The 14399-nt window shown below is 34.0% G+C and overlaps 1 protein-coding gene across 2 annotated transcripts in view; it reads left to right on the top strand.

Moving 5' to 3' along the window:
- The first annotated feature begins 1275 nt into the window (after positions 1-1275).
- The window catches only part of LOC124979573 (sodium channel protein type 2 subunit alpha), a 139348-nt gene continuing 126224 nt past the window's right edge, over positions 1276-14399 (top strand). Inside the window, exons 1-2 of one of the 2 annotated variants that reach the window (XM_047543928.1) lie at positions 1276-1476; positions 13197-13350. The gene's annotated coding sequence lies outside the window, so the exon portion shown is untranslated. The remainder of the gene's footprint in view (positions 1477-13196; positions 13351-14399) is intronic. The other variant, XM_047543927.1, reaches the window with a different exon arrangement.

Genomic DNA, 14399 nt, shown 5'->3' on the forward strand with positions numbered 1-14399 from the left:
AATTTCTGAAGAATGAGCTTTGGTTTTGTCATTTATAATGATGGCACGATCTAATGTAACACAATCTCTGTAACAGAACACCAACAAGTTGGAAATTAAATATAAAAGATTCAAAGAAAGCATTACTTGCAATCGGATTTTTATTAAGTAGGCTCCTCAGCATTATGACTTCCAGTTGATACACATTTATATTTTGTGAGTATTTGTATATTATATAATATTAACAATTCTAGCTGATCTAGAATGTCTAAGAGTAAAGTTTATGTAATACTTAGGCAGAATATTTCAGACCAGTTTATCACCTAGAACCCTCGGAGAGCGGAAATTGTTTTTCAGCACCACGGACAGCACTACTGGGCAGCTCACAAAAATAGGGAAATTTTTAGTTCATATTTGTTTCCACACGTAAGTGGTATTGTGGGAAAACTGGCAGAAAAATATCCATCATTTTGTTTCATAATTTAAAAAATGGTCCAGGTCTTTACAACTGACCATAGATAATTAATTAATTAAATACATACACGTCATAAGCTCAGTGAAACTTTGGTTTTATAGCTGTATTATTTGTTAAATGGAAAAAATTAATTTTGCTTCCCTCCTAATAAGAACTAATTTCACATTATAGTATACTTTAATTATTAAGTTTCATGAAGCATATAATTTGACATGTGCAGTTTTTGAAGTGGTATATAAAGCATGGATTGAATAAAGACTTTCAAATTTAGGTTTTAGTTATCTCACTGTCTTGCATTGCCTTTAAGCCTCCAGCATTTTCCCTAAGAAACATCAGTACCGGAACATCACCTAATGAAAACTTACACTTCTCCACAAAGAGAAGAAACAATAAGTTTGACATCTAAAATTATTTTTGTGGTAGACACATAATGCATTTTAGATAGTACATGAAGTTAAATAAATCTTAAGATAAGCATTAACTTTTTAATAATGTTCTGAAAGTTTCCATCTAGTTTAAGCATAATGTAAATAATTTAATTAAACCCTGAAAGAAGAATTACAAATTTTTAGAAATTCACATTGTATATCTTCTTGAATGTTCAATTTGCAGTTAGTTAGGGTAGCTGATTTCAAATACAGTGGAATTATGGGCTATATACTCCTCAATCATACTTACTAAATGCTGCATTGCCAGACTTGAATTAAAATGGTTCCACTTGTGACCAGGAGATGGCGCTGTCACGCAAGATGCTGCCTTTATTTATTTATTTTTTTATTTTAGCATGCTGTTTTCTAACAGACAGTGGGTACCATCGAGTGAGTGTCAGAACAGAAAGCTAAGGCAGAAGCAGGGAGGATGCCGTGGTCGCCCTTTCTTGTTTTTTCTTCTTTAGTGAGGCTAGAACACATGTGAGATTTTGCTTTCAGCTCTAGTCAAAATTCTAAAGAACTGCATTGGAGACTATTATATTCAACACATACATGGATTCTGTGCTATGATTTGCAATTCCTTTCTTCCAGGTAAGTCAGCATGATTCTATTTTTAACCTATAAATGAATTGGTATCTGTGTTAATAAGGGCATTTAAAATAAGACTTGCTTTGTTATCTTGTATTCAGATCTTAAAGAGTCGAAAGCTGTAATTCTAGCTGTTCTCCATTCAAAATCTTCCAAGGCTAAATGAGCTCTGATTGTGGCATATTGCATCTTAATATTTATCTGGCTTCCCAGCCTTTAGCATCCATCTATGGCTATATTTGCTTACCTTTTAAAGGTGACGCTATCAAAGTGAGGGATGGGTCTTCCTCTCACAAGGGAAATACTGCTCCTTAATGCGCTGAACAAATTGTAGAGATGTAATGAAGCAGATCAACATGGCAGTGGCTCTGCCAAAGCCCAGGGCTGAGCCTTCTGATAGCAGCCTCAGAGGCATGCCAACATCCTGAGCCCAAAGGCCTTTTGAACAATTCCTGCTGGCTATGATGTTATGGATTGTTTATGCTTTTGTTTATGCCTGTTAGAAATAAGTCATTTTTCCCACCTGAATGAAGATTTATGTAATGTGTTTAATAGACTTGGAATGATGGAACAGAGCTTCCCCCTCCCCCAGTGTGGATATAAGGAGTAAATTGAAAATGAATTAATTGTATGGATGGATTTTCCTTAGATTTTAGTGGATTTGTGATGCTAGGACTGTGACCATTTAGAATAGTTGATATTGCAGAAGGTGTTCACATTTTAAAATAATTTTGGTCATGTGATATTAGCTGTGCTAAAGAGTGGAATGACTCAGGAGGTGGATATTGCATGCAACAGCCTTGCTTCTTTCCGAGGTTTCTCATGATTTAAACTATTTTTGTTATTATTAAAATAATGAGAAGATAAAAATATAGAAATCCCACATTAAAAAGCCACAAGTTATCATTCGGAGGCATTTAAATTTAATTTTTAAATTATTCAAACTGTTTTCTATAAGACCATTTTTAGATGCTTCACTCCCTTCTCTCGTGGGAAGAGATGTGTTTGGTGTGGTGGGGTGATGGTGGGGAGGGTGGCAGGTGGGGGGGTGCATCAGGATGTTTCTATCTCAGTCATGGTTTTCCTATAAAGAGGTAGTTGTGCTGTGTCAGAGGTTGTGAAAGCTATGGGGAATGATTTTATGGATGGTTTAGAACACTGAGAAAGAAAAATCTGTTTAATGTGTGATTTTATAAACAGTTTTCATTTCCACATGGCTTTATATACATGGGGATTTTTAGAATCACAGATTTTTAGAAGCATTTATCCATTTTATCATTTTTTAAAAAAAGCAATTATGGTTGAGACATTAAGTAGATTTCACATAGAGCGGATTTTTGCATTTAGAGTCACATACTATATTAAAAATCAGGCAAGGCTAGAAACTGGCAGTTTTGCAGTGTTTTCCACAAAACCAAATTTACCTTTACTGTGAACATATCCAGATGGTATAGATGTACTGATATTATGTGTGTGTGTGTGTGTGTGTGTGAGAGAGAGAGAGAGAGAGAGAGAGAGAGAGAGAGAGAGAGACTTCTTTTGGGCCAATTCTATAAAGTAATTTCAGTATATAGGTTGCTCTGTGACATATCATATGCAGTGTTAAATTTTCTTGGGTACTTACCAAAACATCCAAGAAAACTAAATTAACAATTGTGGAGACAGTGTTTCTTGGTGTTCTCTTTTCACTATTAGATTAGGGATACCTTTTTTTTTTTTTTTAATACCAGGGATTGAACCCAGGGATGCTTACCCATTGAGCCACATCCCCAGCCCTGTTTTATTTTTTATTTTGAAACAGGATCTCACTAGGTTGCTTATAGTCTTACTAAATTGCTGAGACTGGCTTTGAACCTGCAATCCTCCTGCTTCAGCCTCCGAGCCACTGGGATTACAGGCGTGCCTACCATGTCTAGATTAGGTATACCCTTCTACCCCATGCCCACAAATGAAATGGATGACCTCATACTAGCTCACAATTCTGATACTTCTACCTGAGAATAGATTACACATATGGATTTATCTACTGACATAAGAATATTATCTCATGTCCTGGCCTTGTCTTCCTTTATTTTTTTACTTTATATGTATAAACTGTATTCCAATTTTTCAATATCTTGAGAAAAGAAGGGGATTAAAATATGTCACTTCTATATGTAGTATTTGTGGAGTGCCACATATTCCCAAGAACTGTCCATAGAAGAAATTGAGAAATAGTCATGGAGTTTACATCAAGGAATCCAACAGGAAAATACACATATAGAGATATCATTGTAGCTGTAAAAAATATAAACACCAAAATAAGGAATTAGGAAAGGTTGGAAAATAAATGGAATCAAAATATGAGGGCTTATCTTATACTGTATAAAATATTTTTTCTACTTAAATCAATTGGTTCCTCAGAAAAGGCATCCTGGGATTCTGAATAAAAGTAGTCCCAATTTCTGTTCATGAGGATCTCAGATGTCAGAGAAAAAGATTTTGTGAGGATGCAAGAGTGAAATTATATCTTTAAGAGTAAGTTGAACATAAATAAGCAAAGCTAGAAAATTGCTCATTTCAGGTATAAATGTGAGGCAAGCAAATACAAGAAAATGGAGGATTACGGGACAATGTATAGGATAATGATAGAGAAAGATAGATAATCCGATCTGATTGAAGGGATTTGCCTGTTTGTTTTGTTGTCATTTCCTCCAGAGCAGCAAAAGTGAGGATTTCAATGTTGTGCATGTGACGTACTGACACCTGCTTCCACAGAGAGGTGGTCTGTAAGAAGAGGAAAAGTTTTTGTCCAGAAATCAGATGAGAAGTTAAGGCTGAATATATGGGTTTAAAGGAAGTTATGTACAAGAATTAGGACACACATATATGCATATCGAGGGGGAATAAAGGTGAAGTGAGGATAACGGGCATGATCTTAAGATTTGGGGAGAAAAGAGCATGTAGGAACTACGTAATTCCCTTGTGGAAAAATAATGGCAGAAATCAGTGTCATAACAATGTCATAGAAGGCAAAAACAGGTAACTTGAATATCAAAACAAGGATCATTGAGTTAGAAAACCCATAAATGAGATGATTAATAAGAGCATAGGACAGAGATGATGGACTTAGTATTCAAGAGAAGAGATTTAGTAGACTGGGAGAACCTGGAACTCTGACTAAAGACTGAATGGGAAATGAGACAGTTGGGAAGTATATTTAGATTTTAGAAAGTTTACCAGTGAAAGTTAAAATAGAATAGTCTACAGTTTGGGGAAAAAGGGAAAAGGGTAATACTGGGTTTTAGTTAAGATCAGAGAAACTTAAGCCCCTAAGTAGAGTAAGGATGTGAAATTCATAGAGAAATAGTGAGGAAAGAAAAAGTCTTTAAAAATTAGTCTTAAAAGAGTTGGGAGAAGAAAGGACTTTTCCAAATTTCAGGCAGGAAGAAATGGGTGATGATAGAGAAGAAAGCTGGCACTTTGAGTGACTTGTTCTTGAAAATTAAGTCTTTGTAAGATAAAATCTCTTTTCTACTTAAATCAGTTGATTCTTCAGAAAAGGCTATTTGAGACATATGGACTTTCTGGAAGAAATAATTAATCCTCAGTAGCAAAACACTTTCCTGCAGAGCAAGTTTAGTCATATTAATCCTTGAACTGGAGACCAGTAACACTATTTCTTGTTAAGCTTATTGTGCAAACTTCAGTTATCTATTTCTTATTTGGAATGAAATGTTTAAAAACAACTTCTATCTAAAACTTGCATCAGATCACATCAACACACATCTATTACACATATCAAGTTTGACTATTAAAGGATAATTTGCTGGCATTTGGATTAATTATTCAAGCTGCCTCTTTTTTAACTCCCTCGATTTCATTAGTGCTTCCACCGGGATTTGCGTGAAAAGAAGAAAGTCAATGTATCACAAACATTCTTTCCTTGAGAAAGTCAAGTCCTTTATGAAGCTTCCTATCAGATGTTCTTTTTTCTCTTTTCATTGGTAGTTCCAGAATCCTCTCTCATCTTTCCTAGAGCTGATCTCTAGGGATTCTCCTGCACTCACAGTCATAGAATGGCCATATGGAGCCATGAGAAAGGTACAGGTGTTGATAAAGAATCCCAGCCTTCACATGGGAGCCTTTTGAAAGATCTCAACTCAGGTAAATGCAGTTCAGTTTGGACTTGGTTGAATATAAATATGACAGCCTTCATTCCAGAGTTGTCTGTATTCCACTGTCCGGTGAACCAGGCAGGTCAGAGTGACAAGGGCAGAAGAAGGCGTGTAGGTGGCAGTGTGGACACCAGTGGCTTCGCTTCTTTTAGGGTCAGCCCTGGGCAACATCATAAAGGCAATGTCCCCCCAGTCCTGCAACGTCCTGTTCTCTCCTGCCCTCCCCTGTGAGGACACAATCACCTCATCAGCTTCCAGATATTATGTGAGGATTTTTGTCTAGCTTCAATTCCTAATAATTAAAATAAGAAAGAATTTAGATTGTACATTGTTTTTATTCTTATTAATAGATTCAGATTACTATTGCAAGCTGTAGAATTCACAATTCAATAAATTTCAGTATTTTGATATCTTCATCTTTTAAAGCCATGGTATGGACATTTTTGGGGGTGTGGATGGGATGCCTGATGACTTGATATGGAAACACTAACTCAAACTGAATTCCATTGACATGTGTTGCACACCCACTACTCATTGGAGACTCACGAGCAGTGCTTGGCACTACAGTTTCCGGGGTGAATGCTAACGATGCGGCAAACCTAAGTCATCACTTCTCAGTTTGGAGCACTTTCAAAAGGACCAAATAGCATGTTTGTGTTTGTTGTTAATTCCCTTTGAAAAATATCTATTTCATAATGTTACCATTTAAAAATATGAGACAGAAAAGGCAAACCTTAATCACTTTCAGCTTTCTGCTCTAAAACAAACATGGTAGAAGGTACACATAAGGGCCTTCTAAAATTTCTAATGAAAACCTTTTGCAGCCAAGGTCACACTTTTAATATCAACCCCAAGCCACTTTCAGATGTTGTCAATACAAAAATACACTACTTTCTCAGATGTTATCACTTTTGCCCTAAAAATTATTAATGCATATTATTCAGTTTGTGTTTTGAATAATGATAGTTACAGATAAGTTTATTTCAAAGGAAAGCCAATTTTGTAAAAGACTCAAGAGATTTAAATATATACTTTGCATTTTAAAATATTATTGATATGAATTTTGCCAACAGCTTCGTCACATGCCTGTTATATCTAGACTAGAGTTTACATTATCTTCTCTAATTTTGTTTGAAGATAGTGAAAACAAAGTTTATGAAAAAACGATTTGCTTGTGTTGGCAAAGGATCTTGCTTAGGTTTCAAAAAAGAAGATAAATTACAATTTTAATTAAGCAAATAAGATTTTTAATAATCAAAATGTAATTTTTATTATGTTGATTTTAAGGAGTATCAAAACTTTATGTGCATTTTGATAATAATAATGAATATCAATGGCAATAGAGTACTGCTTATTGAAATATTATCTCTGTGTAGGAAAGATGACTCACATGAAAACTGTGAGATAAAATCCTATTAAAACTAAAAAGTAAATACTATTTGCTTATCTCCACATAATATTCACACATTAATGTCACCTGCCCTTTATTGAATTTGGATTTACAGTAGAAGACTGGTAGAACCAGAGGTAGAGTTACAATTAAAAAATCAAAAGTGTTAAGTTTTTCCCAGTAATATTGCATTATACTTTTCGTTCAAGATTTTTTTTGATAACAATACAATTACTATGTTAATAATACAGAACATTTTCAATCACTTAAGGTATTTTTGAAAAATTAGTTTAAGAATCAAGGGTATTTAAATATATCTTCCCATCAGAAGGTGTAACATTTTTTGAGGGTAAGAATATAATCACAATGGTTAACTTTTGATATATGCTTGCTAAAAAATAATCTTATCTTCCATAAAAATGACTTCAAGAATCTATCACCCCCAAACATGCTTTGAATTGTTTCAGTTATTATTATTGTTTTGAATTATTCGGTTGTTGGTGGTATCTACAATAAACTGAGATTATATGTTTTCCATAGGGGCATGTCTTGTGGTACTAGTGAACAAGTATACAATCATGTGATTGTGTAATTATGCCCTGCTTCATTTTGTGTTGGGTGATACCCATGGGAGAGTGAGTGGAATAACAAAATTCATATTCACCATGTTTGAAGGACAGTGGATTGGTTGGAATATCATGAAAAAGAGGGAGGGTATGATAAGATAGTGGTGAGAGAAGACTGATGCTGTTTGCCTTCCCTGAATGTCGAAAGCTACATATCTAAAACATGAAGGAAGCAAGTAAGGGACAAAAGTGATGTTTTCTTATCAGTCCAGCATTATGAAACCACTGGGATGTTTTTCTGTATTTCTGTGTCTCCCCTGGACTAAGTCACTGAGAAAGCCCAGCAACTTCCAGATAGTTAAGATCCACCTAGCAAGTGCTCAGTCCTACCCTAGTATCTCCCACATTAATAGTCCTAAAAGTCAAGAAGCCTTGTTTCATAGGGAAACTATAAAAAGATCATACAAACCATCATGTGGTTTGTTATTAAGTTCTCCAGAAAAACAGGTATAATCAGTAATGACCAGGCAAACAGAAAAGTTACTTCGCTGGCCCATTTCTTTCTTTCTTTCTTTTTTTTTTTTTTTTTTAGTTTTAATATTAAATTACATGATTTTAATGTCATACTTCTTTTGTTCTGATTAGTTATATTTGACAGTATAATGTATTTTGACCTATTATCTGTACATGGAGTACAACTTCCCTTTTTTCTGATTGTACATGATGTAGATTTATATTAGTCATGTAATCATATATGCACATAGGAAAGTAAGATCCTATTCATTCTACTGTCTTTCCTATTCCCATTCCCTCTCCCTTCCTTTTTTTTTCAAATAAAAATATTTTGTTTATTTAAAATTTTTTCAGACTGCATTTTGATTTGTTGTACACAAAAAGGATACAATTTTTCATTTCTAAGGTTGTGCACAATGTAGATTCACACCATTCCTATAATCATACATGTCCATAGGGTAATGATGTCTGTCTCATTCCACCATCTTTCATACCTCCACCCCCTCTTCTACTCTCATTTCCCTCTATGTAATAATCCAAAGTTCCTCCATTCTTCTCTTACCTCCCATCCCCCACCCACATTATGTATCATCATCCACTTATCAGAGAAAACATTCGGCCTTTGTTTTTTTGTTGATCCATTCGTAAGTGTTGAAAGAAAGGAAAATCAGAGAAGAGAATATGGCTACATTTTACATGAATTAGTCTACCCAAATAAATGGTTCATGATCTTTTTTGCCTGGGCATCATAAAGTTAAAATATAAAGTGACCAATAAATTAGATAAAGAATATTCAGATTCAGTAATCCCAATTACTAGCCTTGAATAGATTCGCCAACTGAAATCTCTAATGACCCTTGTTTAATCCTTAGCAATATCACTAGTCATGAAGTAACTGTAAATTTTGAGACCAACTTCCTGGGCAAGTTGATTCTGCACAGAAACACATTACTGAATGATGTACTCTTATTACCAACCTGGACTCAGAACAAGCAGTTATTGGAAACCCTTGAACTTCACGTAGTTTTTCCATAGGCTTTCAGGAAAGTGTCTTATACTGATGACTTCTGGCACTATTCCTGTAATCCCAAGATGAGAACTTCCTATACCCCAGCAATTTTAAGATGAAATGAGACCTAGTAAAATAAAAGTAATAATTTACACAAAACATGAGAATTTCAATTACAAGTACTTGGTGGACTAAATAAACATGTGTCTTCTTTACAATATCTAAGGTATTTAAATAAAATACAATAAAAATTTTACATACATGATTAAGCTCATAACAAATAAAGAGTAGCCACCATATCCAGAAAAAAGGAGTCAACCAGAATAATTTAATTATTCATTAAATAATAAACATGAAATCTGACCCAATGATAGGGGCAGTAGAAGGTATAACACATTTAGGGAAAGAGTGAAGTATTGACCCTCAAGGAAGTCAAAACAAGAACCTTATGTATAGAGCACAGGACCTCAGAGAGTTGTAAATTTCACTAACATGAGAAGTAGAAAATATAATCTCTTGATCCAGAAGTATAAGGAAAATTATCATTATCCTGTATTTTGATGAGGAAAAATACAAAGAATTAAAATCCTAGGACTGTGTCAAATATGTTTAGAATTGGAACATACAGTATTCTAGGAAATAAATCCCTCAGTGTTCAAATCAACATAGAATGAATGATTTTCAGAAGCAATTGCAATTATGGTAAGATTTGCCGTGGTGTATTCATATATGTACACTGAAAACCTAGGTCAGATTCATTCCACTTTTTTTCCCTATACCATTCCTCCTCCTTTCCCTTCATTCCCTTTTCTTTACTCCACTGTTCTTTGTGCTATTCTTTTTTTTTTTTTTTTTTTTTTAATCGACTCCCTCCTTACTTTGGATTAGCTTCCACCTATCAGAGAAAACATTCAACCTTTGACTTTTGGGACTGGCTTGTTTCATGATACTCTCAAGTTTCATCCAACTCCAGGAGGGGAGGGGAAAAGGAAGTACTAGGAACTGAGTTAGAACAAATTACATTCCATGCTTTTTATACTTATGTCAAAATGAATCCTATTGTTATGTATAACTAAAAAGAAACAATTAAAAAAAGATGCAAGCCAGGTGCTATGTAATCCCAGCGACTCAGGAGTCTGAGACAGAAGGATAATGAGTTAAAAGTTAGTCTCAGCAACTTAGTGAGGACCTAAGCACCTTAGCAATACCCTGTCTCAAAATAAAATATAAAAAGTGCTGGGGATGTGGCTCAGTACTAAGCGACCCTAAGTTGGATCCTTGGTACAAAATAAACAAAAACAAAAACAAAAAGCAGAAGAAGAAGATGCATTTCCAATTATGGAAATAGTTGGAATCAGTGAAGATTCTTGAGGCTAAAATAAATGATACTAAGAACTAAAAAGTCCAATAATACTAAAGAGTCATTCTAGAAGGAAGTAATTGACACGATGAGGGGGATTTAATATTTGCAATAAAAATAACCAAGAAAATTCTGGTACTGATGAAAGATAAGTTTCCTTGGGTAGAAGCAACAAAAAATGAGTTATAAAACTTGTTTCTTCAAACCCAGAGAAGATACATATTAGCTATTTGGTAAATATTAGTGGTAACAAAGGCATAAAATAGGAAATATTATTTGGGGTCCATTAAAAAAAAGCCAGTGTAAGGGGCAGGGGAATATATTCAGGTGAGGCAAGAGAGAGCTACGGAAGAACAGTGGCAGATGGGTCATGAATGGAAAGAGACACATGTAGACCAAAAGGAATAATTGTGGAACAAATTACTTAAAATGAATAGCATAAATTTTATCATTGGCTAGTCCTGTGAAACAATAGGACTAACATTTAAAGCAGCAATGTTGCAATGGATATAGTTTATAAATATTTTTCTTTTTATTTTTGGATATAGTTTATAAATATTTTTTATTTTGATTTATAGACTTATTTATTACCTTTAAATATTCACCATAACTTAGTGATATTATCTCATATTCTCACAAAAAGAGATTGAATATGATACAGAAGTTTCCTTTCTACCACATGCTAAGTCCATTCCTATCACAAAATAGTGATAGCTATTTTGAATTTGATGTGCAATCTTTACATTCTTATTTTTAAAATTATAATTTACACAACTTGCATTCACATATAATATATAGCATTATTTTATGAGTTTTTGAAATTATACATAAGTGGTATCATGTTGTCTCTCAACATGATACTTTTCACCTTCAACAAAATGATTTTGAAAATTGATCATTTTGATACATGGACATATACTTCAATACTTCAGATGAGCTATAGTTTTTCACTTCACAAATGTATCACAAAATATTAATACTTCCCATAAGTATTTCATTTAGTACCATGTTTTTACTATTAGAAGCAGTGACACCATGAACATTATTTATGTGTTTTTCTTATGCATCTTAACATGAATTTGTGTAGGTCAATGGATTTTAAATACATTTAAATACATTTTGTTTGACATATTTATCCCTTTGACTCCAGTTCAAAAAGTTAACTCGTCAATAGTCCAAAGTTTTACTTTCAACCTTATTATATTTGTCACCCACTTTCTTTGACAGAAGGCAACACATTATATTTTAGAAAAACAAAATGGAAAAATTTTCAGTATCATTTGATAGCATTGATGGGTTTGAGGAATACTTTCTTTGGAACTAGTCTAATGTTTTTCTCATGATTAAATGGGTGTTAACAGATTTAGGGGAGGAAAACTACAGGAAGAAAGTACTATTTTCAGCACATAATTCCAAGGATGCATACTATCAGCATGATTTATCTCTGTTGATGTTGGTTCTGATCACATGGCTAGAGAAGTGTTTCTTTTTTTACTACTGTAAAATTACTTTTTCCCCTTTTCCATACTGCACTCTGTAGAAGGATGTCACTATAGACAGCCCATAGTTAAAGAGTGAAGAGTTATACTCCTCCTTCCTGAGAATAGACTATTATTTGGAATTCTTCTGCATAGGAGATTTTGATCTTATTTATTTATTTATTCAATTATTTCTTCATGTCATTATAGATCATATATTTATTTTCAACATTGGGTCACAGAATAAAGTAACTTAATTTTGTTAATGAAAATATCCCAATTTAGCTATTGGGCGCCCCATTGTGAGGTCCCTGTGCACCTTTGATTCATCTTATAAATGGGAACACTATGTGGATTTAACTTGTTTTAAAAATACAATTAGAATAAAGTTTAGCTTTGAAAAACACATATTTTACACATAATCATGCATATGGCTTTCCAATTTGCTGGAGAGTTTGTTGAGTCCTCCCTTGCTCTTTTTAAACTTTTTTATTTGTTCTTTTTAGATATACATGACAGTAGAATGTAATTTGACATATCATACATACATGGAGATAATTTATTCTAATTAGGATCCCATTCTTTTTTTTTCTTTTTTTCCCCATGTTTTATTAGTGCTTTATAATTATACATAATGGTGGGATTCATTGTTTCATATTCATACATGCACATGAAATAACAAAATAATTTGGTCAATATTGTCCCCAGTATTTCCCCTTTCCCTTTCCTCCTCCCTGCCCAGGGCCCTTTCCTCTACTGTACTATGTGGCCAAATAAAACTCCATTGCATGTGTGTGTGTGTGTGTGTGTGTGTGTGTGTATTTGTGTGTGTGTGTGTGTATTTGTGTGTGTGTGTGTGTGTGTATATCCATTGATGGACATCTAGGCTGGTTCCATATTTTGGCTATTGTGATTTGTTCTGCTACAAACATGGTATGCATGTATCTCTATAGTATGATGACTTTAATTCTTCAGGATAAATACCAAGGAGGGGCATAGCTGGGCCATATGGTGGTTCCATACCTAGTCTTCTGTGAAACCCCCATACTGATTTCTATAGTGGTTGTACTAAGTTATGATCCTACCAAGAGTGTAGGATCCCATTCTTGCAGTTGTACATGATGTGGAGTTTCACTGATTGTGTATTCACATATGAACACAGGAAAGTTATGCCTAATCCATTCTACCGTCTTCCCTATTCCCATTCCCCCTGCCTTGCCTTCATTCCTCTTTGTCCCCATGGCTCTTAGTGAAGTGATTTCCTATGCCTGTGTGTCTTCCATGAATTGCCTGCTATCAGCTACACACAGTTCTGGAGACCTGGGTACAGCAAAGAACTGCACAATTCTCCTGTTGCCATCAAGTTTGCATTCCAGTTGAGAAAGATAATAAATTACCAAACAAGTAAGTCAACGAGGTAATTTCAGAGAGAAGTAAATGCAATGAACAGGAAGCAGCAATATATAAAAAATGACATGCTTGGGTGAGGAGTGGGAAGTTAGTTTTGGTTAAAGACTATGGCATTGAGGAGGGAATATTTGAGCTAAAATGTAAATTTTTCAGCAATAGGAAAATTTAGAGTTATGTGTTTAAAGAGAAGGAATTGTGACTGTGGAGAGAGAAGACAATCTTATAGGTCTTTGTAAATTATTGTAAAGGTTTCATTGTTGTTCAAAATGCAACTGGAAGCAGTCAGTAGGATTTGATTAGGGACTAACATAATCCGATTTGTATTTTTCAATAGCCATTTTGACTATATGCAGAGAATGGATTATAGAGAAACAAAAATTATAGAAATCTTTCATGAGACAGGAGAGATAAGAAGCTGGCTTTAAATAAGTGGTAGTAGGGGTGATGGAGATATGAGAGCCATGTTAAGGGAATCTTGTGAGCAATAGTGGTAGTCAGGACCCTGGATGATGGGGCTCAAGATGAAGAGTGAGGGTTAATTTTATTTCTCAGATACTCACTGGCAATAGGACAAGTCTTCAGGGAAATCACCTTTTTATGAGCAGTCCCAAGCTGACTGAAAGACTTCATGTTTGAGTCTTGTAAATATCCCTGGCTATAGCACTATTAGCATTTTTAAGCACAATTTCAGTGAAACTTCTACTTGACCACTATGTCTACTGCTTTCATGAAATGATTTAATTTTTTTTCCTTAGCATGGGTGTAATATATCTTCATTAAATTCTGTTTTTAAAACATATGAAAGAAAAATTTTTTAAAAAAATTATTAGTATAATTTCTATCAAAATATATTTGATAGCTAGTTGGTTTTTTTTTATAAATATGCTTTTATTTTGTACTCACTGTTCTAAAAATTTGCTTTCTTGTTTTTCTTGTCATTAAGTTTTCTTTTATATAATTACTTTTATGACTGCATATTATTCTATTATATAGGATTTCCAATACTGATTTCAAAAAAATTCTTTTGAACATCTGTGTTACTT

This window comes from Sciurus carolinensis, chromosome 3 (assembly GCF_902686445.1).
Source record: "Sciurus carolinensis chromosome 3, mSciCar1.2, whole genome shotgun sequence".
Classification (NCBI taxonomy): domain Eukaryota; kingdom Metazoa; phylum Chordata; class Mammalia; order Rodentia; family Sciuridae; genus Sciurus; species Sciurus carolinensis.